The sequence below is a fragment of the Oncorhynchus tshawytscha genome, linkage group LG05 (genome assembly GCF_018296145.1).
Source record: "Oncorhynchus tshawytscha isolate Ot180627B linkage group LG05, Otsh_v2.0, whole genome shotgun sequence".
In the NCBI taxonomy this organism is placed as follows: domain Eukaryota; kingdom Metazoa; phylum Chordata; class Actinopteri; order Salmoniformes; family Salmonidae; genus Oncorhynchus; species Oncorhynchus tshawytscha.
This window is the reverse complement of record NC_056433.1, coordinates 86,979,092-87,002,462: the sequence shown is the minus strand read 5'-3', so window position 1 is coordinate 87,002,462 and position 23,371 is coordinate 86,979,092. Positions and strand designations below refer to the sequence as shown.

The 23,371-nt window shown below is 47.7% G+C and overlaps 1 pseudogene; it reads right to left on the bottom strand.

Annotated features, from left to right (window-relative positions):
• The window catches only part of LOC112251664, a 78,690-nt pseudogene that overhangs the window by 34,083 nt on the left and 21,236 nt on the right, over positions 1–23,371 (bottom strand).

Sequence of the window (23,371 nt, the reverse complement as noted above, 5' to 3'; positions counted from 1 at the left end):
TCAAATGATTCAGTCAACTGACCTGAGCATGGGCAGTGCTGACCATCTGAAGCCATTTGTCCTGAGTCTTGGCCTCCAGAAGAGAAGAGTTAATGCAGTCCTGAACTACAGTCTTAGCGTTGTCAAGACTACAGTCTGATCCATACTGAACGTAGAAGTGTTTTGCTGACAGCTGGACTATATCGTCATCCTGGAGAGAATGGAGATTAGAAGAGAAAGGACATTAATTTAAAGTTCAAGTTTTTTTTTTTTTAACTACTTTTGCCGATTTCTGTTAGAAGTTGAAAATGTGTCTTTTGCTTAGGAAGATATTACCTATACACCGGTAACAAAGACTGAAATGGGGTGGAAGCCGATTGATTGATGTGATAATGATATGCTATAGGTCAGGTACTATTGGTCACGTGCATGTGATGCATACATGTAGAGAGATTTGTGGATTTAACAAGTGACATCAATAAGGGATCATAGCTTTCACCTGGATTCACCTGGTCAGTCTGTGGAAAGAACAGGTGTTCTTAATGTTTTGTGTACTCAGTGTATATCACGGTAGTTATACTCTGCATCCCAAATGGCCCCCTATACCCTTTATAGTGCCCATAGGGCCCTGGTCAAAAGTAGTGCACTATATAGGGAATAGGGTGGTATTTGGGACGCCGGCATAGCCAGACAGAGCATTACCTACCTTCTCACACTGCTCCTCTATAGACCATGGTAAATGTTCCAAACCTTTACATTGGTTCTTGGAGACGTACAGTATATGAACCAGTGACATAGATCACTTGACTTCAAGACTTGACTGTAGGGTAAGGTTGCCCTCGTGATGCTAATCTTGGGTCAGTTCTGAATTTTCCCCACTAATTGTGAGAGTCAGGATTGGGGGAGGGAAAGCTGTTCCTAGATCTGTACCTAGGAGGAAAACTTAACCCCAGAGCATTACGTCACCTTGTCACACTTGTACTCTCCGAAGCGTAGTCCCCTGATGATTTGTCTGTAGATGAGGTCTGTGCTGACGGAGTCCTCTTTACAGTCATGCCACGGGGTGAAGATCTCCTTTCTGTAGTAGAGTCGCCAGGGGGCGTGCTGCTCCTGTCCACCCTTCCGTTTCACTTCCTGTTCGCACTGGGAGATGGCGTCCATCACGTGCTCCCGCCCGCTGCCCAGCGACCACACCTGGAGGGGGGTGGGACCAACAGACACCTCATTGACATTACACTAAACACATACCAACACTAGGAAGCCTGTCACATTGGTCAACCAGACAGTTTCTCAATTCCAAATCGGCCCCCAGTCTCTCGTCTCTAGACGCTCCTTTAGATCGGAAGAGGTCAGCAATACGGCCAAAATGTAATCCGACCTATCAGAAGGCAAAGGTGAAGCCCGTGCCATATCGCTTACACCTTCGGATGTACAGGAGGGGCCTAAGGGTCGAATTCAGGGTGTCTCAAATACCTTTCTGGAAGTAGAGGTCAGAGTAAAACAGTACAGTACTGCTTACCTTTTCATAGATAGCCACGTAGAGAGAGAAGCCAAAGGTGTCTTTGAGGGAGACCTTCTCAGAGAGTAACTGGCAGATCTCCTTGGAGGTAGAGGAGGAGTCTACAGGCAGGCTGATGGTACGACTGTCCATCAGGGTCACAGACACCGCAATGGGCTTCTTAGACTTGGTCGCCTGTCAGTCACCACAAACACAGGTCAGAGGTCATTGGTTGGAGAAGAGAAAAACTACAGAAGAACTACAAAACGTTTAAACAAAATTGGGATCGTTAAGAAAAGAACCCCGAACTGAAACCCTTTTTTTGTTTATGTATTTATTCCTCCACAAAATTCAAATCACGGTGAAGTTATCACCAATACCACTAACAGGCCCCAAACTATCACTAACAGGCCCCAAACTAGCACTAACAGGCCCCAAACTAGCACTAACAGGCCCCAAACTACCACTAACAGGCCCCAAACTACCATTAACAGGCCCCAAACTATCACTAACAGGCCCCAAACTACCACTAACAGGCCCCAAACTACCACTAACAGGCCCCAAACTACCATTAACAGGCCCCAAACTACCATTAACAGGCCCCAAACTACCACTAACAGGTCCCAAACTACCACTAACAAGTCCCGATCTCCAAACTCCCACTAACAGGTCCCAAACTACCACTAACAGGTCCCGATCACCAAAATACCACTAACAGGCCCCAAACTACCAATAACAGGCCCCGATCACCAAACTACCACTAACAGGTCCCAAACTACCACTAACAGGTCCCAAACTACCACTAACAGGTCCCAAACTACCACTAACAGGTCCCAAACTACCACTAACAGGTCCTACCAAACTACCACTAACAGGTCCCGATCACCAAACTACCACTAACAGGCCCCAAACTACCACCAACAGGCCCCAAACTACCACTAACAGGCCCCAAACTACCACTAACAGACCCCAAACTACCACTAACAGGCCCCAAACTACCACTAACAGGCCCCAAACTACCACAAACAGGTCCCAAACTACCACTAACAGGCCCCGATCACCAAACTACCACTAACAGGCCCTGATCACCAAACTACCACTAACAGGTCCCAAACTACCACTAACAGGTCCCGATCACCAAACTACCACTAACAGGCCCCAAACTACCACTAACAGGCCCCAAACTACCACTAACAGGTCCCAAACTACCACTAACAGGTCCCAAACTACCACTAACAGGTCCCAAACTACCACTAACAGGTCCCGTTCACCAAACTACCACTAACAGGCCCCAAACTACCACTAACAGGTCCCAAACTACCACTAACAGGTCCCGTTCACCAAACTACCACTAACAGGCCCCAAACTACCACTAACAGGCCCCAAACTACCACTAACAGGTCCCAATTACCAAACTGCCACTAACAGGCCCCAAACTACCACTAACAGGTCCCGATCACCAAACTACCACTAACAGGCCCCAAACTACCACAAACAGGTCCCAAACTACCACTAACAGGTCCCAAACTACCACTAACACGTCCCAAACTACCACTAACAGGCCCCAAACTACCACTAACAGGCCCCAAACTACCACTAACAGGCCCAAAACCACCACTAACAGGCCCCAAACTACCACTAACAGGCCCCAAACTACCAATAACAGGCCCCAAACTACCACTAACAGGCCCCAAACTACCACTAACAGGCCTCAAACTACCACTAACAGGTCCCGATCACCAAACTACCACTAACAGGTCCCAAACTACCACTAACAGGTCCCGATCACCAAACTACCACTAACAGACCCCAAACTACCACTAACAGGCCCCAAACTACCACTAACAGCCCCCAAACTACCACTAACAGGTCCCGATAACCAAACTACCACTAACAGGTCCCAAACTACCACAAACTACCACTAACAGGTCCCAATCACCAAACTACCACTAACAGGCCCCGATCACCAAACTACCACTAACAGGCCCCAAACTACCACTAACAGGCCCCAAACTACCACTAACAGGTCCCAAACTACCACAAACAGGTCCCAAACTACCCTTAACAGGTCCCAAACTACCACTAACAGGTCCCAAACTACCACTAACAGGCCCCAAACTACCACTAACAGGTCCCAAACTACCACTAACAGGTCCCAAACTACCACTAACAGGTCCCGTTCACCAAACTACCACTAACAGGCCCCAAACTACCACTAACAGGTCCCAAACTACCACTAACAGGTCCCAAACTACCACTAACAGGCCCCAAACTACCACTAACAGGTCCCAATTACCAAACTGCCACTAACAGGCCCCAAACTACCACTAACAGGTCCCGATCACCAAACTACCACTAACAGGCCCCAAACTACCACTAACAGGCCCCAAACTACCACTAACAGGGCAGGCCCCAAACTACCACTAACAGGTCCCGATCACCAAACTACCACTAACAGGCCCCAAACTACCACTAACAGGCCCAGATCACCAAACTACCACTAACAGGCCCCGATCACCAAACTACCACTAACAGGTCCCAAACTACCACTAACAGGTCCCGATCACCAAACTACCACTAACAGGCCCCAAACTACCACTAACAGGCACCAAACTACCACTAACAGGCCCCAAACGACCACTAACAGGCACCAAACTACCACTAACAGGCCCCAAACTACCACTAACAGGTCCCAAACTACCACTAACAGGCCCCAAACTACCACTAACAGACCCTAAACTACCACTAACAGACCCTAAACTCACCAAACTACCACTAACAGGCCCCAAACTACCACTAACAGGTCCAGGTCCCGATCACCAAACTACCACTAACAGATCCCAAACTACCACTAACAGGCCCCAAACTACCACTAACAGGTCCTGATCACCAAACTACCACTAACAGGCCCCAAACTACCACAAACAGGTCCCAAACTACCATAAACAGGTCCCAAACTACCACTAACAGGCCCCAAACTACCACTAACAGGTCCTGATCACCAAACTACCACTAACAGGCCCCAAACTACCACTAACAGGCCCCGATCACCAAACTACCACTAACAGGCCCCGATCACCAAACTACCACTAACAGGTCCCGATCATCATCATAAAGTGAAATAGATAAATACCATACTGTAAAGGTAGTAGGAGGAGAGAAACATTTTTTTTTACAATGATTTTCCACAGATACAAAGCGTTCAGCACGGTCATTGTCATTGACAGTTGGGTTAAAGAGAGGTAGACATGGAGGAGACAGCAGTGAAATCCTGTATGGCAATACTTTGAGAAGTTAAATCAGACGGTGATGAAATGTGGAATTGGCAAGGTGGAATTGGCAAGGTGGAATTGGCAAGGTGGAATTGGCAAGGTGGAATTGGCAAGGTGGAATTGGCAAGGTGGAATTGGCAAGGTGGAATTGGCAAGGTGGAATTGGCAAGGTGGAATTGGCAAGATGGAATTGGCAAGGTGGAATTGGCAAGGTGGAATTGGCAAGGTGGAATTGGCAAGGTGGAATTGGCAAGATGGAATTGGCAAGGTGGAATTGGCAAGGTGGAATTGGCAAGGTGGAATTGGCAAGGTGGAATTGAGCAACAGTGGCAGTACAGGTGCATTGCTTAACCGTCTGAAAAGGGAGGCACCGTGAGACACCCAATCAGTTGCTGGCAGCAATACCATTATGGATGGAGTGAGAGAAATCACACCACTGATTACAGAAATGATATGCAACTATTGTCAATGGTAGAGGATGTCTGCTTCAGTGCCCTGACGGCATATCTAGAACCAGACTACGAGATGTTGAAAAACCGTGACGACCCCGGCCCGGAGAAAGTGTACAAAGAACGAGCTCCTCAACATCGTACGTTTGTGAACACGCTGTCATACATCACTGCGACGAGTCGTCGTCGTCACGGCGACGAGAAGCGGGACAGGAAGTCCCATGTGCTGACCACTGAGAACATGTAAGAGAGGCACACAGCAGAGAACCCTAAAACGGCATTAAATACCATTGTTGCTGATTGGGTTGAGGGACAGCAGTAATAAGCAGGTTATCATTTCAATGTATGAATGCAAAAATCAATGGCTGTTTTAAACGTCAAGATTTAAATAAATAAAAATTAAAAGATATCCCTAGTTCCCTCTCACCTCTAGTTCCAGCCAGCTCGGAGGCTCTCCTCTAACCCCATTGGCTACGGTGCGTCTCAGTCTCTTGGCACAGTAGGGGGCGTAGCCCATCGGGCCGAAGCGGATGAAGCTCTGAAGGAACTGCAGGAAGGGAGAGAGAGTGAGTGATCAGTCAATGTAGGACCTTATTGATCTAGACTATATCATACATGGGTCCATTCAGAGTTGTGATAATGCATGAGTCCATTCAGAGTTGTGATCATGCATGGGTCCATTCAGAGTTGTGATCATGCATGGGTCCATTCAGAGTTGTGATAATGCATGGGTCCATTCAGAGTTGTGATCATGCATGGGTCCATTCAGAGTTGTGATCATGCATGGGTCCATTCAGAGTTGTGATAATGCATGGGTCCATTCAGAGTTGTGATAATGCATGAGTCCATTCAGAGTTGTGATCATGCATGGGTCCATTCAGAGTTGTGATAATGCATGGGTCCATTCAGAGTTGTGATCATGCATGGGCCCATTCAGAGTTGTGATAATGCATGGGTCCATTCAGAGTTGTGATAATGCATGGGCCCATTCAGAGTTGTGATAATGCATGGGTCCATTCAGAGTTGTGATAATGCATGGGTCCATTCAGAGTTGTGATAAACATGGGCCCATTCAGAGTTGTGATAAACATGGGTCCATTCAGAGTTGTGATAATGCATGGGTCCATTCAGAGTTGTGATAATGCATGGGTCCATTCAGAGTTGTGATCATGCATGGGTCCATTCAGAGTTGTGATAATGCATGGGTCCATTCAGAGTTGTGATAATGCATGGGTCCATTCAGAGTTGTGATAATGCATGGGTCCATTCAGAGTTGTGATAATGCATGAGTCCATTCAGAGTTGTGATAATGCATGAGTCCATTCAGAGTTGTGATCATGCATGGGTCCATTCAGAGTTGTGATCATGCATGGGTCCATTCAGAGTTGTGATCATGCATGGGTCCATTCAGAGTTGTGATAATGCATGGGTCCATTCAGAGTTGTGATAAACATGGGCCCATTCAGAGTTGTGATAATGCATGGGTCCATTCAGAGTTGTGATCATGCATGGGCCCATTCAGAGTTGTGATAATGCATGGGCCCATTCAGAGTTGTGATCATGCATGGGCCCATTCAGAGTTGTGATAAACATGGGCCCATTCAGAGTTGTGATAAACATGGGTCCATTCAGAGTTGTGATAAACATGGGCCCATTCAGAGTTGTGATATGCATGGGTCCATTCAGAGTTGTGATAATGCATGGGTCCATTCAGAGTTGTGATAATGCATGGGTCCATTCAGAGTTGTGATAATGCATGGGTCCATTCAGAGTTGTGATAATGCATGGGTCCATTCAGAGTTGTGATCATGCATGGGCCCATTCAGAGTTGTGATAATGCATGGGTCCATTCAGAGTTGTGATAATGCATGGGCCCATTCAGAGATGTGATAATGCATGGGTCCATTCAGAGTTGTGATAATGCATGGGCCCATTCAGAGTTGTGATAATGCATGGGTCCATTCAGAGTTGTGATAATGCATGGGTCCATGGGTCCATTCAGAGTTGTGATAATGCATGGGTCCATTCAGAGTTGTGATAATGCATGGGTCCATTCAGAGTTGTGATAAACATGGGCCCATTCAGAGTTGTGATAATGCATGGGTCCATTCAGAGTTGTGATAATGCATGGGTCCATTCAGAGTTGTGATCATGCATGGGCCCATTCAGAGTTGTGATAATGCATGGGCCCATTCAGAGTTGTGATCATGCATGGGTCCATTCAGAGTTGTGATAAACATGGGCCCATTCAGAGTTGTGATAAACATGGGCCCATTCAGAGTTGTGATAAACATGGGTCCATTCAGAGTTGTGATAAACATGGGCCCATTCAGAGTTGTGATAAACATGGGCCCATTCAGAGTTGTGATAATGCATGGGCCCATTCAGAGTTGTGATAATGCATGGGTCCATTCAGAGTTGTGATAATGCATGGGTCCATTCAGAGTTGTGATAATGCATGGGCCCATTCAGAGTTGTGATAATGCATGGGTCCATTCAGAGTTGTGATAATGCATGAGTCCATTCAGAGTTGTGATAAACATGGGCCCATTCAGAGTTGTGATAATGCATGGGGGTCCATTCAGAGTTGTGATAATGCATGGGCCCATTCAGAGTTGTGGGTCCATTCAGAGTTGTGATAAACATGGGCCCATTCAGAGTTAAACATGGGTCCATTGATAATGCATGAGTTGTGATAAACATGAGCCCATTCAGAGTTGTGATAATGCATGGCCCCATTCAGGTCCATTCAGAGTTGTGATCATGCATGGGTCCATTCAGAGTTGTGATATGCATGGGCCCATTCAGAGTTGTGATAATACATGGGTCCATTCAGAGTTGTGATAAACATGGGCCCATTCAGAGTTGTGATCATGCATGGGTCCATTCAGAGTTGTGATAATGCATGGGTCCATTCAGAGTTGTGATAATGCATGGGCCCATTCAGAGTTGTGATAATGCATGGGTCCATTCAGAGTTGTGATAATGCATGGGCCCATTCAGAGTTGTGATAATGCATGGGTCCATTCAGAGTTGTGATAATGCATGGGTCCATTCAGAGTTGTGATAATGCATGGGTCCATTCAGAGTTGTGATAATGCATGGGTCCATTCAGAGTTGTGATCATGCATGGGTCCATTCAGAGTTGTGATAATGCATGCATGGGTCCATTCAGAGTTGTGATAATGCATGGGTCCATTCAGAGTGATAAACATGGGCCCATTCAGATGTGATAAACATGGGTCCATTCAGAGTTGTGATAAACATGGGCCCATTCAGAGTTGGTAAACATGGGCCCATTCAGAGTTGTGATAATGCATGGGCCCATTCAGAGTTGTGATAAACATGGGCCCATTCAGAGTTGTGATCATGCATGGGTCCATTCAGAGTTGTGATCATGCATGGGCCCATTCAGAGTTGTGATAATGCATGAGTCCATTCAGAGTTGTGATAATGCATGAGTCCATTCAGAGTTGTGATAAACATGGGCCCATTCAGAGTTGTGATAAACATGGGCCCATTCAGAGTTGTGATAATGCATGGGCCCATTCAGAGATGTGATAATGCATGGGCAACTCAGACTTTACATAAATCATCCACTAACCTGGTTTCCACCCAACCTTTTTAAGCGAGTAAATTACAAATGGGATAAAAACAAATGTCACGACGTGCTTGATGGAAAAAGCAAATTTATCTGTAAACTTTCCAACCAAATGTCAAGAAAACAAAATGCGCTAGACAAGGTGAGATACTTTTGTGTCGGTAAAATTAGTAACGCGAGAAGTGGAGGTAGAAGGGCTTTATGCAGAAATATTGATATAATAACCATCACATCGAAGTACACTTGGAGTTACGCGATGATATGGTGTGTGGTCCTCCCACTACGACTCAGGGAAACCATCACATCGAAGTAAACTTGGAGTTACGCGATGATATGGTGTGTGGTCCTCCCACTACAACTCAGGGAAACCAAGCAGTTTATTAGGGCTACAGATAAAATAAGTTATGATCAACTTCACAGGGTGGAGAAAGAGCACGGTGACGAGCTTGACGCTCCTCTCCAATAAATATCCGGGGTCTTATTCTGGTGACACGATGATCGATGATGGGCTGCCGTTTGACTAATGTAACCAATCTCACTTTTCTGTCCATAATAATCTCATCATGTAGGCTAGCTGAGCCGCACTGAATATCTGTGAGGTGTTGGCTAGAACGCAGTGCCAAGACAAGAGTGGGTACATTCGCTATATAACAACATGTTTCTTGTGACTAATCCATGAGTGGATTCTGAAAATGCGATGGAAACCCATTTAACTTGTATTTTATTTTACGGAACTGAACCGTAAAAGTAATTTTTATGTGCACTACGTCATCACGCACAGCCTTTTATCTGCAAGGACAGGAGGGAGGACCTACCTTGATAAAGCGTTCAGTGGGGGGGAAGATCCCCAGGCAGATGGACAGAAGGATCCAACCTCGGTAGAAACTGCTGCGGTTACCGTTCTCCTGCAGCTGCTTACAGATCTGACAATAGATCTCATCTCTACGTGGAGAAAACAGAGGAACAGAGGGAGGGCAAAGAGAGAGGGAGATGAAAGAGAGGGCAAAGAGAGAGGGAGAGGAAAGAGAGAGGGAGAGAGATTAAATAGAGAGGGAGAGGAAAGAGAGAGGGAGAGAGAGTAAAGAGAGAGGGAGAGGATAACGAGGGAGAGGAAAGAGAGAGGGAGAGGAAAGAGAGAGGGAGAGGATAAGAGGGAGAGGAAAGAGAGAGGGAGAGGAAAGAGAGAGGGAGAGGATAACGAGGAGAGGAAAGAGAGAGAGGGAGAGGAAAGAGAGAGGGAGAGGAAAGAGAGAGGGAGAGGAAAGACAGAGGGAGAGGAAAGAGAGAGGGAGAGGAAAGAGAGAGGGAGAGGATAACGAGGGAGAGGAAAGAGAGAGGGAGAGGATAAGAGGGAGAGAGGAAAGAGAGAGGGAGAGGATAAGAGAGAGAGGGAGAGGAAAGAGAGAGGGAGAGGAAAGAGAGAGAGGATAAGAGAGGAGAGGAAAGAGAGAGGGAGAGGAAAGAGAGAGGGAGAGGAAAGAGAGAGAGTAAAGAGAGAGGGAGAGGATAACGAGGGAGAGGAAAGAGAGAGGGAGAGGAAAGAGAGAGTAAAGAGAGAGGGAGTAAAGAGAGAGGGAGAGGAAAAGAGAGAGGGAGAGGAAAGAGAGAGGGAGAGGAAAGAGAGAGGGAGAGGAAAGAGAGAGGAAGAGAGAGGGAGAGGAAAGAGAGAGGGAGAGGAAAGAGAGAGAGAGAGAGGAAAGAGAGCATGGGAAAGAGAGAGAGAGAGGAGAGAGGCAGAGGAAAGAGAGGAGAGAAAAGAGAGAGGCAGAGGAAAGAGAGAGGGAGAGGAAAGAGAGAGGGAGAGGATAGAGAGAGAGAGAGGAAAGAGGGGGAGAGGAAAGAGAGGGGAGAGGAAAGAGAGAGAGAGGGGAAAGAGAGAGAGAGGAGAGAGGCAGAGGAAAGAGAGGGAGAGGAAAGAGAGAGGAGAGGATAGAGAGAGGGAGAGTAAAGAGGAGGAGAGGAAAGACAGAGGGAGAGGAAAGAGAGAGGGAGAGGAAAGAGAGAGGGAGAGGAAAGAGAGAGAGGAAAGAGAGAGGGAGAGGAATTGCGAGAGAGGGAGAGGAAAAGAGAGAGAGAGGAAAGAGAGAGGGGAAAGGGAGAGAGAAAAGAGAGAGGCAGAGGAAAGAGAGGGAGAGGAAAGAGAGAGGCAGAGGAAAAGAGAGGCAGAGGAAAGAGAGAGGGAGAGGAAAGAGAGAGGGAGAGGATAGAGAGAGAGAGAGAGAGGAAAGAGAGAGGAGAGGGAAGAGAGGGGGAGAGGAAATAGAGAGAGGGAGAGGATAGAGAGAGGGAGAGGATAGAGAGAGGGAGAGGAAAGAGAGAGGGAGAGGATAGAGAGAGAGAGTAAAGAGAGAGGGAGAGGAAAGACAGAGGGAGAGGAAAGAGAGAGGGAGAGGATAGAGAGAGGGAGAGGAAAGAGAAAGGGAGAGGATAGAGAGAGGAGAGGATAGAGAGAGGGAGAGGAAAGAGAGAGGGAGAGGAAAGAGAGAGGGAGAGGAAAGACAGAGGGAGAGGAAAGAGAGAGAGAGAGGATAGAGAGAGGGAGAGGAAAGAGAGGGAGAGGATAGAGAGAGGAGAGGAAAGAGAGAGGGAGAGGATAGAGAGAGGGAGAGGAAAGAGAGAGGGAGAGGAAAGACAGAGGGAGAGGAAAGAGAGAGGGAGAGGAACGAGAGAGGGAGAGGATAGAGAGAGGGAGAGGAAAAGAGAGAGGGAGAGGATAGAGAGAGGGAGAGGATAGAGAGAGGGAGAGGATAGAGAGAGGGAGAGGAAAGAGAGAGGGAGAGGATAGAGAGAGGGAGAGGATAGAGAGAGGGAGAGGAAAGAGAGAGGGAGAGGAAAGAGAGAGGGAGAGGAAAGAGAGAGGGAGAGGAAAGAGAGAGGGAGAGGAAAGAGAGAGGGAGAGGAAAGAGAGAGGGAGAGGATAGAGAGAGGGAGAGGAAAGAGAGAGGGAGAGGAAAGAGAGACGGAGAGGATAGAGAGAGGAGAGGAAAGAGAGAGGGAGAGGAAAGAGAGAGGGAGAGGATAGAGAGAGGGAGAGGAAAGAGAGAGGGAGAGGAAAGACAGAGGGAGAGGAAAGAGAGAGGGAGAGGAAAGAGAGAGGGAGAGGATAAGAGGGAGAGGAAAGAGAGAGGAGAGGATAACGAGGGAGAGGAAAGAGAGAGGGAGAGGATAAAGGGAGAGGAAAGGAGAGGAGAGAAGAGAGAGGAGAGGATAACGAGGGAGAGGAAAGAGAGAGGGAGAGGAAAGAGAGAGGGAGAGGAAAGAGAGAGAGTAAAGAGAGAGGGAGAGGATAACGAGGGAGAGGAAAGAGAGAGGGAGAGGAAAGAGAGAGAGTAAAGAGAGAGGGAGAAAAAGAGAGAGGGAGAGGAAAGAGAGAGGGAGAGGAAAGAGAGAGGGAGAGGAAAGAGAGAGGGAGAGGAAAGAGAGAGAGAAAGAGAGAGGGAGAGGAAAGAGAGAGGGAGAGGAAAGAGAGAGAGAGAGGAAAGAGAGCACGGGAAAGAGAGAGAGAGGGAGAGAGAGCAGAGGAAAGAGAGGGAGAGAAAAGAGAGAGGCAGAGGAAAGAGAGAGGGAGAGGAAAGAGAGAGAGAGAGGAGAGAGAGAGAGAGGAAAGAGGGAAAGAGGGAGAGAGGGGGAGAGGAAAGAGAGAGAGAGGGAAAGAGAGAGAGAGAGGAGAGAGGCAGAGGAAAGAGAGGGAGAGGAAAGAGAGAGGGAGAGGATAGAGAGAGGGAGAGAGAGAGAGGGAGAGGAAAGACAGAGGGAGAGGAAAGAGAGAGGGAGAGGAAAGAGAGAGGGAGAGGAAAGAGAGAGAGTAAAGAGAGAGGGAGAGGAAAGAGAGGGGAGAGGAAAGAGAGAGGAGAGGAAAGAGAGAGGGAGAAAAGAGAGAGAGAGGAGAGAGGCAGAGGGAAAGAGAGGGAGAGGAAAGAGAGAGGCAGAGGAAAGAGAGGCAGAGGAAAGAGAGAGGGAGAGGAAAGAGAGAGGAGAGGATAGAGAGAGAGAGAGAGGAAAGAGGGGGAGAGGGAAGAGAGGGGAGAGGAAATAGAGAGAGGGAGAGGATAGAGAGAGGGAGAGGATAGAGAGAGAGGGAGAGGAAAGAGAGAGGGAGAGGATAGAGAGAGAGAGTAAAGAGAGAGGGAGAGGAAAGACAGAGGGAGAGGAAAGAGAGAGGGAGAGGATAGAGAGAGGGAGAGGAAAGAGAAAGGGAGAGGATAGAGAGAGGGAGAGGATAGAGAGAGGGAGAGGAAAGAGAGAGGGAGAGTAAAGAGAGAGGGAGAGGAAAGACAGAGGGAGAGGAAAGAGAGAGGGAGAGGATAGAGAGAGGGAGAGAGGAAAGAGAGGGAGAGGATAGAGAGAGGGAGAGGAAAGAGAGAGGGAGAGGATAGAGAGAGGGAGAGGAAAGAGAGAGGGAGAGGAAAGAGAGAGGGAGAGGAACGAGAGAGGGAGAGGATAGAGAGAGGGGAGGAAAGAGAGAGGAGAGGAAAGAGAGAGGGAGAGGATAGAGAGAGGGAGAGGATAGAGAGAGGGAGAGGATAGAGAGAGGGAGAGGAAAGAGAGAGGGAGAGGATAGAGAGAGGGAGAGGATAGAGAGAGGGAGAGGAAAGAGAGAGGGAGAGGAAAGAGAGAGGGAGAGGAAAGACAGAGGAAGAGGAAAGAGAGAGGGAGAGGAAAGAGAGAGGGAGAGGATAGAGAGAGGGAGAGGAAAGAGAGAGGGAGAGGAAAGAGAGACGGAGAGGATAGAGAGAGGGAGAGGAAAGAGAGAGGGAGAGGAAAGAGAGAGGAGAGATAGAGAGAGGGAGAGGAAAGAGAGAGGGAGAGGATAGAGAGAGGGAGAGGAAAGCGAGAGGGAGAGGATAGCGAGAGGGAGAGGAAAGAGAGAGGGAGAGGAAAGAGAGAGGGAGAGGAAAGAGAGAGGGAGAGGAAAGAGAGAGAGGGAGAGGAAAGAGAGAGGGAGAGGAAAGAGAGAGGGAGAGGAAAGAGAGAGGGAGAGGAAAGAGAGAGGGAGAGGAAAGAGAGAGGGAGAGGAAAGAGAGAGGGAGAGGATAGAGAGAGGGAGAGGAAAGAGAGAGGGAGAGGAAAGAGAGAGGGAGAGGAAAGAGAGAGGGAGAGGAAAGAGAGAGGGAGAGGAAAGAGAGAGGGAGAGGAAAAAGAGAGAGGGAGAGGAAAGAGAGAGGGAGAGGAAAGAGAGAGAGAGAGGAAAGAGAGAGGGAGAGGAAAGAGAGAGGGAGAGGAAAGAGAGAGGGAGAGGAAAGAGAGAGGGAGAGGAAAGAGAGAGGGAGAGGAAAGAGAGAGGGAGAGGAAAGACAGAGGGAGAGGATAGAGAGAGGGAGAGGAAAGAGAGAGGGAGAGGAAAGAGAGAGGGAGAGGATAGAGAGAGGGAGAGGAAAGAGAGAGAGAGAAAGAGAGAGAGAGAGAGGAAAGAGAGAGAGAGAGGAAAGAGAGAGGGAGAGGAAAGAGAGAGGAGAGGAAAAAGAGAGAGGGAGAGGATAGAGAGAGGGAGAGGATAGAGAGAGGGAGAGGATAGAGAGAGGTAGAGGAAAGAGAGAGGGAGAGGATAGAGAGAGGGAGAGGAAAGAGAGAGGGAGAGGAAAGAGAGAGGGAGAGGATAGAGAGAGGGAGAGGAAAGAGAGAGGGAGAGGAAAGAGAGGAGAGAGGGGGAGAGGATAGAGAGAGGGAGAGGAAAGAGAGGGAGAGGGGAGAGATAGAGAGAGGGAGAGAGGGAGAGGAAAGAGAGAGAGAAAGAGAGAGGAGAGGATAGAGAGAGGGAGAGCAAAGAGAGAGGGAGAGGAAAGAGAGGGAGAGGGGGAGAGGATAGAGAGAGGGAGAGAGGGAGAGGAAAGAGAGAGGGAGAGGAAAGAGAGAGGGAGAGGAAAGAGAGAGAGACAGGAAAGAGAGAGGGAGAGGATAGAGAGAGGGAGAGGAAAGACAGAGGGAGAGGAAAGAGAGAGGGAGAGGAAAGAGAGAGAGACAGGAAAGAGAGAGAGACAGGAAAGAGAGAGGGGGAGGATAGAGAGAGGGAGAGGATAGAGAGAGGGAGAGGAAAGAGAGAGGGAGAGGATAGAGAGAGGGAGAGGAAAGAGAGAGAGAGGGAGAGGATAGAGAGAGGGAGAGGAAAGAGAGAGGGAGAGGAAAGACAGAGGGAGAGGAAAGAGAGAGGGAGAGGAAAGAGAGAGAGAGAGGAAGAGAGAGGGAGAGGAAAGAGAGAGGGAGAGGATAGAGAGAGAGAGAGAGAAAGAGAGAGAGAGGGAGAGGAAAGAGAGGGAGAGGAAAGAGAGAGAGAGGGGAGAGGATAGAGAGGGAGAGGAAAGAGAGAGAGAGGAAATAGAGAGAGGGAGAAAGAAGAGAGAGAGAGGGAGAGGATAGAGAGAGGGAGAGGAAAGAGAGAGAGAGAGAGAGGAGAGAGAGGGAGAGGAAAGAGAGAGAGAGGGAGAGGATAGAGAGAGGGAGAGGAAAGAGAGAGAGAGGGAGAGGATAGAGAGAGGGAGAGGAAAGAGAGAGGGAGAGGAAAGAGAGAGGGAGAGGAAGGAGAGAGGGAGAGGAAAGAGAGAGGGAGAGGAAAGAGAGAGGGAGAGGATAGAGAAAGGGAGAGGAAAGAGAGAGGGAGAGGAAAGAGAGAGGGAGAGGAAAGAGAGAGGGAGAGGAAAGAGAGGGAGAGGAGAGAGAGGGAGAGGGGAAGGAAAGAGAGAGGGAGAGGATAGAGAGAGGGAGAGGAAAGAGAGAGGGAGAGGAAAGAGAGAGGGAGAGGAAAGAGAGAGGGAGAGGAAAGAGAGAGGGAGAGGAAAGAGAGAGGGAGAGGAAAAAGAGAGAGGGAGAGGAAAGAGAGAGGGAGAGGAAAGAGAGAGGAGAGGATAGAGAGAGGGAGAGGAAGAGAGAGGGAGAGGAAAAGAGGGAGAGGGGAGAGAGGATAGAGAGAGGGAGAGGAAAAAGAGGGAGAGGGGAGAGGATAGAGAGAGGGAGAGAGGGAGAAGAGAGAGAGAGAGTAAAGAGAGAGGGAGAGGATAGAGAGAGGGAGAGGAAAGAGAGAGGAGAGGATAGAGAGAGGGAGAGGAAAGAGAGAGGAGAGGAAAGAGAGAGGGAGAGGAAAGAGAGAGGGAGAGGAAAGAGAGAGGGAGAGGAAAGAGAGAGGGAGAGGATAGAGAGGGAGAGGAAAGAGAGAGGGAGAGGATAGAGAGAGAGAGAGGAAAGAGAGAGAGAGAAGAAAGAGAGAGGGAGAGGAAAGAGAGAGGGAGAGGATAGAGAGAGGGAGAGGAAAAGAGAGAGAGAGGGAGAGAGGCAGAGGAAAGAGAGGGAGAGGATAGAGAGGGAGAGGAAAGAGAGAGAGAAAGAGAGAGGGAGAGGAAAGAGAGAGGGAGAGAAAAGAGAGAGGGAGAGGAAAGAGAGAAGTAGAGGAAAGAGAGAGGGAGAGGATAGAGAGAGGGAGAGGAAAGAGAGAGGGAAAGGATAGAGAGAGAGAGAGAGAGAGAGAGAGGAAAGAGAGAGAGAGAGGAAAGAGAGAGGGAGAGGAAGAGAGAGGGAGAGGAAAGAGAGAGAGAGAGGGAGGAAAGAGAGAGGGAGAGGAAAGAGAGAGGGAGAGGATAGAGAGAGGGAGAGGAAAGAGAGAGGGAGAGGAAAGAGAGAGGGAGAGGAAAGAGAGAGGGAGAGGATAGAGAGAGGGAGAGGAAAGAGAGAGGGAGAGGAAAGAGAGAGGGAGAGGAAAGAGAGAGGGAGAGGAAAGAGAGAGGGAGAGGAAAGAGAGAGGGAGAGGATAGAGAGAGGGAGAGGATAGAGAGAGGGAGAGGAAAGAGAGAGAGAGAGGGAAGAGAGAGGGAGAGGAAAGAGAGAGAGAGGAAAGAGAGGGCAAAGTGCAGCCGGAACCACAGCTGAGTCACACACCTGAGGTCTCTTCTGACGATGGCGTAACCCACGATGCTGTGCAGCTTTTCCAGAGCAGTCATTGGCCGGTCGAGGGTGGGTCCCTCTCCTACCAGTATCTCGTCTTCCTCACTGATGGTTTGCACAGTGGGCGGCTTGGAAACCTCTTCTCCTTCCTCTGACTGGGGGGACACAACACATCATAAAGATCACTCTATGGTTGCAGGCCCCCTCTCCCACCTCGAGGCTACCCGGTTGTCGCCCCATTTTAATGTTTAGTCTAGATATTGTGGACACTGTTGTGGTTTTACTGGGCCTCTTGATCTTTGGACCCTGGGCTCAGTGCTCAGTTTTAGTCCTAAATTGCACCCTATTCCCTATATAGTGCACAACTTTTTTGACAAGGGCCCAATAGTGCACTATATAGGGAATAGGGTGCCATTTCATACCCAGTTCTCAGTCTCACCTCCTCCTGGATGATAGAGGGTTTCCTCATGCCCCTAGAGGGAGAGCCTGGGACCTCCTCGGGGATGGAAGAGGTCTTCCTGCTCCCACTCAGCATGTTGGTGAACGTAGAGCCCTTCCTGGCTCGGGGCGTCGCGTCTACAGCCGAGGAACCCTTTCTGTTCAGTATCACCTGAGGACCACAAAGGGAAGTAAACGTTCAGGCTTTATTGGGGTGGTTTCCCGGACACAGATTAAGCTTCGTCCTGGTGTTTCAGCCAATCAGCGAGCCAAAAAATGGACGTTTGGACCTTGGGGCCTCCAGGTCAGAGGTTATATTTGTCAACAGATGAAGAAGTTTATCTCTCTCTCTCTGTGTGTGTGTGTGTGTGTGTGTGTGTGTGTGTGTGTGTGTGCGTGTCACCTCTTCAGGCTTGGCAGACGCCTTACGGTTCCGGGACAGCATGTCTGTAAAGGTGGAGCCCTTCCTGCCTTTAGGAGCAGGTTCCTCTGGTACTGTGGACACTTTACGGTTTTTCTGGTTCCTCAGAACCCTCTATAAAATACATTAATTCATTAACATGGTCAAAAGGAGAACATTCACAGAAACTGTCGAGAAAAAAAAACCAGTAGAAGAATGAAAAGAAAATGCCGTCCATCATTCTGCTGTTTTTCTTGTCCTGCTCGGACCAGTGGTCCTTACCTGATCCAGGCCCACCATGTGGCTCAGCCTCCTGTCCTGTCTCAAGGCCAGGTCCGGATCCAGGGAGTTGTTAACCATGTTTGACCCCCTGAGGCCCCTGGCCCCCTGGCCCTGCACCAGCTTGGGCTCTGGCAGATCCCCCATGAACCTCAGGATGATCCACCAGACTGTCATGGAGGCCTGCAGACAGACGGAGAGAAAACACAACGACGGCTTTTTATTTTTTCTGTGAACAAGTTTTCTATTTAAATGTTTTTTTAATTAAATGTTCATCAAACATTATTAGGATCGTAAGTCAAATAAAGAAGGAGTTAAAAGCAAGTGAAACAATGGTTCTTTTAAGAAACATTGAAAGCTGAGTTTTAGGAAAGCCTCTCGAAAGTGTGAAGATCATAAAAGACTATGAGTTCAGAAAACCTTTTGATTTCACAACAATGACGGACGCCGTGATGGCACCAACAGTTTATCTAATGTTCCCGGTTTCGACAAGACGAATTCTGTGCCAAGACGGGAGGTTCTATTGGATGTTTTTGTTTGTTTGTTGCTGAACTCTCTCATAAATATATATATATATTATATTTTTAAAAAAAAGGGATTTACCACAACATCTCCTTCGTCTTCGTGGTAGAGTAGTGGCTGTCTGAGCCTCTGGCGGACGTGTGTTGGCGTGGCGGCGCCCTGGAAGTACATGGAGGCAAACTTGGAGAAGGAATACTCATCCAGGTCGTCGTAGTCCTCCTCGGGATGTCCTCTACCATGGGCAGGTCGTCCAGATCCACCTCCTCTGGTCTGGTCCGCTCTCCCTGCTTCTCCAGGTCCTGAAAAAGAAGAAGAAGAAGACAGAGATAATGGATATTGTGACTTTGAGGTCCCGTGAACACCTTGACTAAAAACAGAATGTGGTTTAACAAGGCTCTGGGACAGTAGCATGGTGTTACAAGGGTTGGACGCATCATCAAAAGGGGGATGGGACCACAGTAAAACAATCTAGAGGGTGCACTTAGGGACAAAAAGAACTGTGATACCGATGCAACACTTGAATGTAGCACCTCTGGTTTTCTAAATCGGTAGGTTGGAACTCATCAACCCTTCAGGGATGCTTTCTGTGTCCGGGAAACCACCCCAATAAAGCCTGAACGTTTACTTCCCTTTGTGGTCCTCAGGTGATACTGAACAGAAAGTATTTTACCACAATACATCTTACTACATCGATTAGAGAGGTCCTTAACCTTGAATCCAGCTGGAGCTTGTCCCTCCTGCCCTCCCACCATATTGGGCAGGAACCCGAAGATGTCGTCCACCATTTCCTGTGCTGTGATTGATTCTGATTGGGTGCTGGCCTCCTTCTCTTTCTTCTGCTGGAGAACCTGGTTTAAACGTCTTTGCCTTTCCAGGGCTGCCAACTCTTCCTCGCGACGCTCCTTAGCTGACAGGAACATCTAGGAACAACAGGAGTTCAGGAACACAGTCAATAACTGATTTAACGAGTCAGTTAGTGAGATTTAATTATTGATTGATTGAAATCAAATCAATCAAGTTTCTCCTCAAATAAGTCAAACAATCAACCAAGCTATTAAGCAATCAAACCATACAATGTATTTATAAAGCTCCTTTACAACAACAGTTGTCGCAAAGTGTTTAACAGGAACCCTGCCTAGACCCCCACAAAGAGCATAGAACATATATCTAACAGATTGACTCTATTTACTATCAAGAAATAAATCAAATCAAATCAAATTTTATTTGTCACATACACATGGTTAGCAGATGTTAATGCGAGTGTAGAGAAATGCTTGTCACGCATATACTACACGTACAGTGAACATGTCATCTTGAAAAAAAAAGGTGAAGGTGTAAGAGAGCTTATCTTACGTCTCTCTGCATCTTCTTCACTTGTTTCCTAGCCAGCATTCCCCTGGTGTTCGTCTGCAAGAGGATCACGGCTCGCCTCTTCCTCTGCCACTCCTTCCTGGCCAGGTACCCCCGTGTCTGTGCCTGGAGTCGGACCGCAGCGACCCTCTTCTGTTGGTAGTGGTGCTGCAGCTGGCGGGCTCGGACCTTCGCCTGCAGACGAGCAAAACCCAGCTGGACCTGGAGGAGAGAAGGCCATAAACATGTTGTCTGTTTTATTCTAACAGGTTTTGACTACGCATATGTTTCCTGTTAAACGGTCTTAACAGTCTTGTAATATGATTCCGGTGCGTTTACGTTCGTCAGTATATATTGTCTTTGATCTCTATGTGGAATACGTTAACAGCCAGTAACTCACCACTCTGTAGAGCTTTCTGCCTTTGTAGCCTCTCCAGTTTTTCTGAATGACCAGCGCAGAGGACCTCTGTCTCAGGAACTGTCTCCTACATATCGAAGACAAGGACATCTCAATGGACTGTCACATCATAAGACTACAATAGCCTACATCCACAACGGCACCCCTATTCCCTGTATAATGCATTACTTCTGACCAGGGGTCATATGGCTCAATGTAGAGACAGTACATTCAGCTGCTTGGCCCTATATCATACCGATATTTGTAGCCTCGCAGGACCCTCTGTATCAGAAGGGCTTTCTCATTCAACTCCTTCATTCTCTCCAGCTCCAGCATAGTGTCATGGAAGTCCTGAGATTAGAGGAATGGAAAGCTCAATCAATCAATCAATCCATCCATCCATCCACCAATCCATCCATCCATCCATCCTACCATACGTCCATCCACCAATCCATCCACCCATCCATCCATCCATCCATCCATCCATCCAACCATCCATCCATCCATCCATCCATCCATCCATCCATCCATCCATCCATCCATCCATCCACCATCCATCCATCCATCCATCCTACCTATCATCCATCCATCCATCCATCCATCCATCCATCCATCCATCCATCCATCCATCCATCCATCCATCCACCAATCCATCCACCCATCCACCCATCCTACCATCCATCCATCCACCAATCCATCCATCCTACCATCCATCCATCCATCCACCAATCCATCCATCCATCCTACCATCCATCCATCCATCCATCCTACCATCCATCCATCCATCCATCCATCCTACCATCCATCCATCCATCCGTCCATCCACCAATCCATCCACCCATCCATCCAGCCTACCATCCATCCATCCATCCACCAATCCATCCATCCATCCTACCATCCATCCATCCATCCTACCATCCATCCATCCATCCTACCATCCATCCATCCATCAACCACTCCTTCATTCTTTAAACCTGGAACCTGGACAACCATACTATTTAGAGATTAGAGTTATCTGTGAGAGGTCAGCATGGTTACCTTCAGAAATATCTTTGTCTTGCCGGTCTTCCAGTCACCATCTTGTCCAGCAAGAACGGTCTCACAGATCCATTCAGCGCATTTCTGTGGAGATTCCTAGGAAAAATATACATTTTCTTTACATGCCGTGTTATGAAGCTAATTGCAGATCATATTTAACTTCTCTAGGGGGCAGCATCTAGGGTAGGGGGCAGCATCTAGGGTAGGGGGCAGCATCTAGGGTAGGGGGCAGCATCTAGGGTAGGGGGCAGCATCTAGGGTAGGGGGCAGCATCTAGGGTAGGGGGCAGCATTCGGAATTTTGGATGAAAAGCATGCCCAAAGTAAACTGCCTGCTACTCAGGCCCAGAAGCTAGGATATGTATATAGAAAACACTCTAAAGTTTCCAAAACTGTTCACTTCTTGGCGCACCGTTTAGCGGGATCATTTTTTATCAACATCCGCTGAATTGCAGAGCGCCAAATTCAAATTAAATTACTAAAAATATGACATTTTCATGAAATCACAAGTGCAATATACCAAAACACAGCTTAGCTTGTTGTTAATCCACCTGGCGTGTCAGATTTCAAAAAAGCTTTACAGCGAAAGCAAACCAAGCGTTTATGTAAGGACATCTCTCTCAGCAGACAAAACATTACAAACAGATAGCAGCAAAGCAGATTGGTCACGAAAGTCAGAAAAGCAATAAAATGAATTGCTTACCTTTGATGATCTGCCAATTTTATGCAAATTCTAGCTTCTGGGCCTGAGAAATAGGCCCAGAATAGTTTCATTTGGGTACGTTTTTCATCCAAACATCAAAATACTGCCCCTTAGTATCAAGAGGTTAAAATAATGTCTGTGAGTATAACAGAACTGATATGGCAGGCAAAAACCTGAGGAAAATCCAACCAGGAAGTACTATTATTTTGAAAGGCTATTTTTCCATTGAAAGCCTATCCACCATACAAAGACTTAGGACCCAGTTCGCGATCTCTGTGGCTTCCGCTACATGTGGCCAGTCTTTAGGCATTGTTTTAGGCTTTTACTCTGAAAAATGAGGGAGAAACAGCACTTTCAATGAGTGGACAGTGGAAATTTCCAGACATGAGTCCAGCGAGCGATCAGGAGTGCGCCTTTCTTGTTTCTCCTTTTCTATTGACGAAGCTTTTGTCCGGTTGAAATATTATTGATTATTTATGACAAAAACAACCCGAGGGTTGATTTTAAACATCGTTTGACATGTTTCTACGAACTTTTATAGTACTATTTTGATTTTTCGTCTGTCTGTTGTGACCTCGCTTTGTTCCAATGGATTGCTGAACAAAACGCACCAACAAAACTGAGGTTTTTGGACATAAAGAGGGACATTATCGAACAAAACAAACATTTATTGTGTAACATGGAGTCTTCCGAGTGCAACCATATGAAGATCATCAAAGGTAAGTGATACATTTTATCGCTATTTCTGACTTTTGTTACTCCTCTACTTGGCTTGTTACTGTTTGTAATGATTTGTCTGCTGGGCGCTGTCCTCAGCTAATCACATGGTTTGCTTTGCCGCTAAGCCTTTTTGAAATCTGACACAGCAGTTAGATTAACAAGAAGTTTATATTTAAACTGGTGTATCTTTTATGTATGTTTATTTTGAGAATTTGAGTTTCACGCCCTGCAATTTCACCGGATGTTGTTTGAGACACAAGATGGAGCAAAGTTGCAGTGACGCAATGAACAACAACAATAACAACAACAACAATATAAACAGCAACATTTCTTCTCACCACTTTGGGGTCACAGAGGCTGCTTTTGAGAAGCACGCGATATCGCTCCAGGAATTCATCGAAGGTGTAGCGGATAGGATAGCCAGCCTTCCTGATCCTGATGGTCTCCATCATCCCAGAGTAGCGCAGCTGACGCATACACAGATCCCTGTCAAACAGCTGAAACAGGGAAGCATACACAGATCCCTGTCAAACAGCTAAAACAGGGAAGCATACACAGATCCCTGTCAAACAGCTAAAACAGGGAAGCATACACAGATCCCTGTCAAACAGGGAAGCATACACAGATCCCTTTCAAACAGGGAAGCATACACCGATCCCTGTCAAACAGGGAAGCATACACAGATCCCTGTCAAACAGGGAAGCATACACAGATCCCTGTCAAACAGGGAAGCATACACAGATCCCTGTCAAACAGCTGAAACAGGGAAGCATACACAGATCCCTGTCAAACAGGGAAGCATACACAGATCCCTGTCAAACAGCTAAAACAGGGAAGCATACACAGATCCCTGTCAA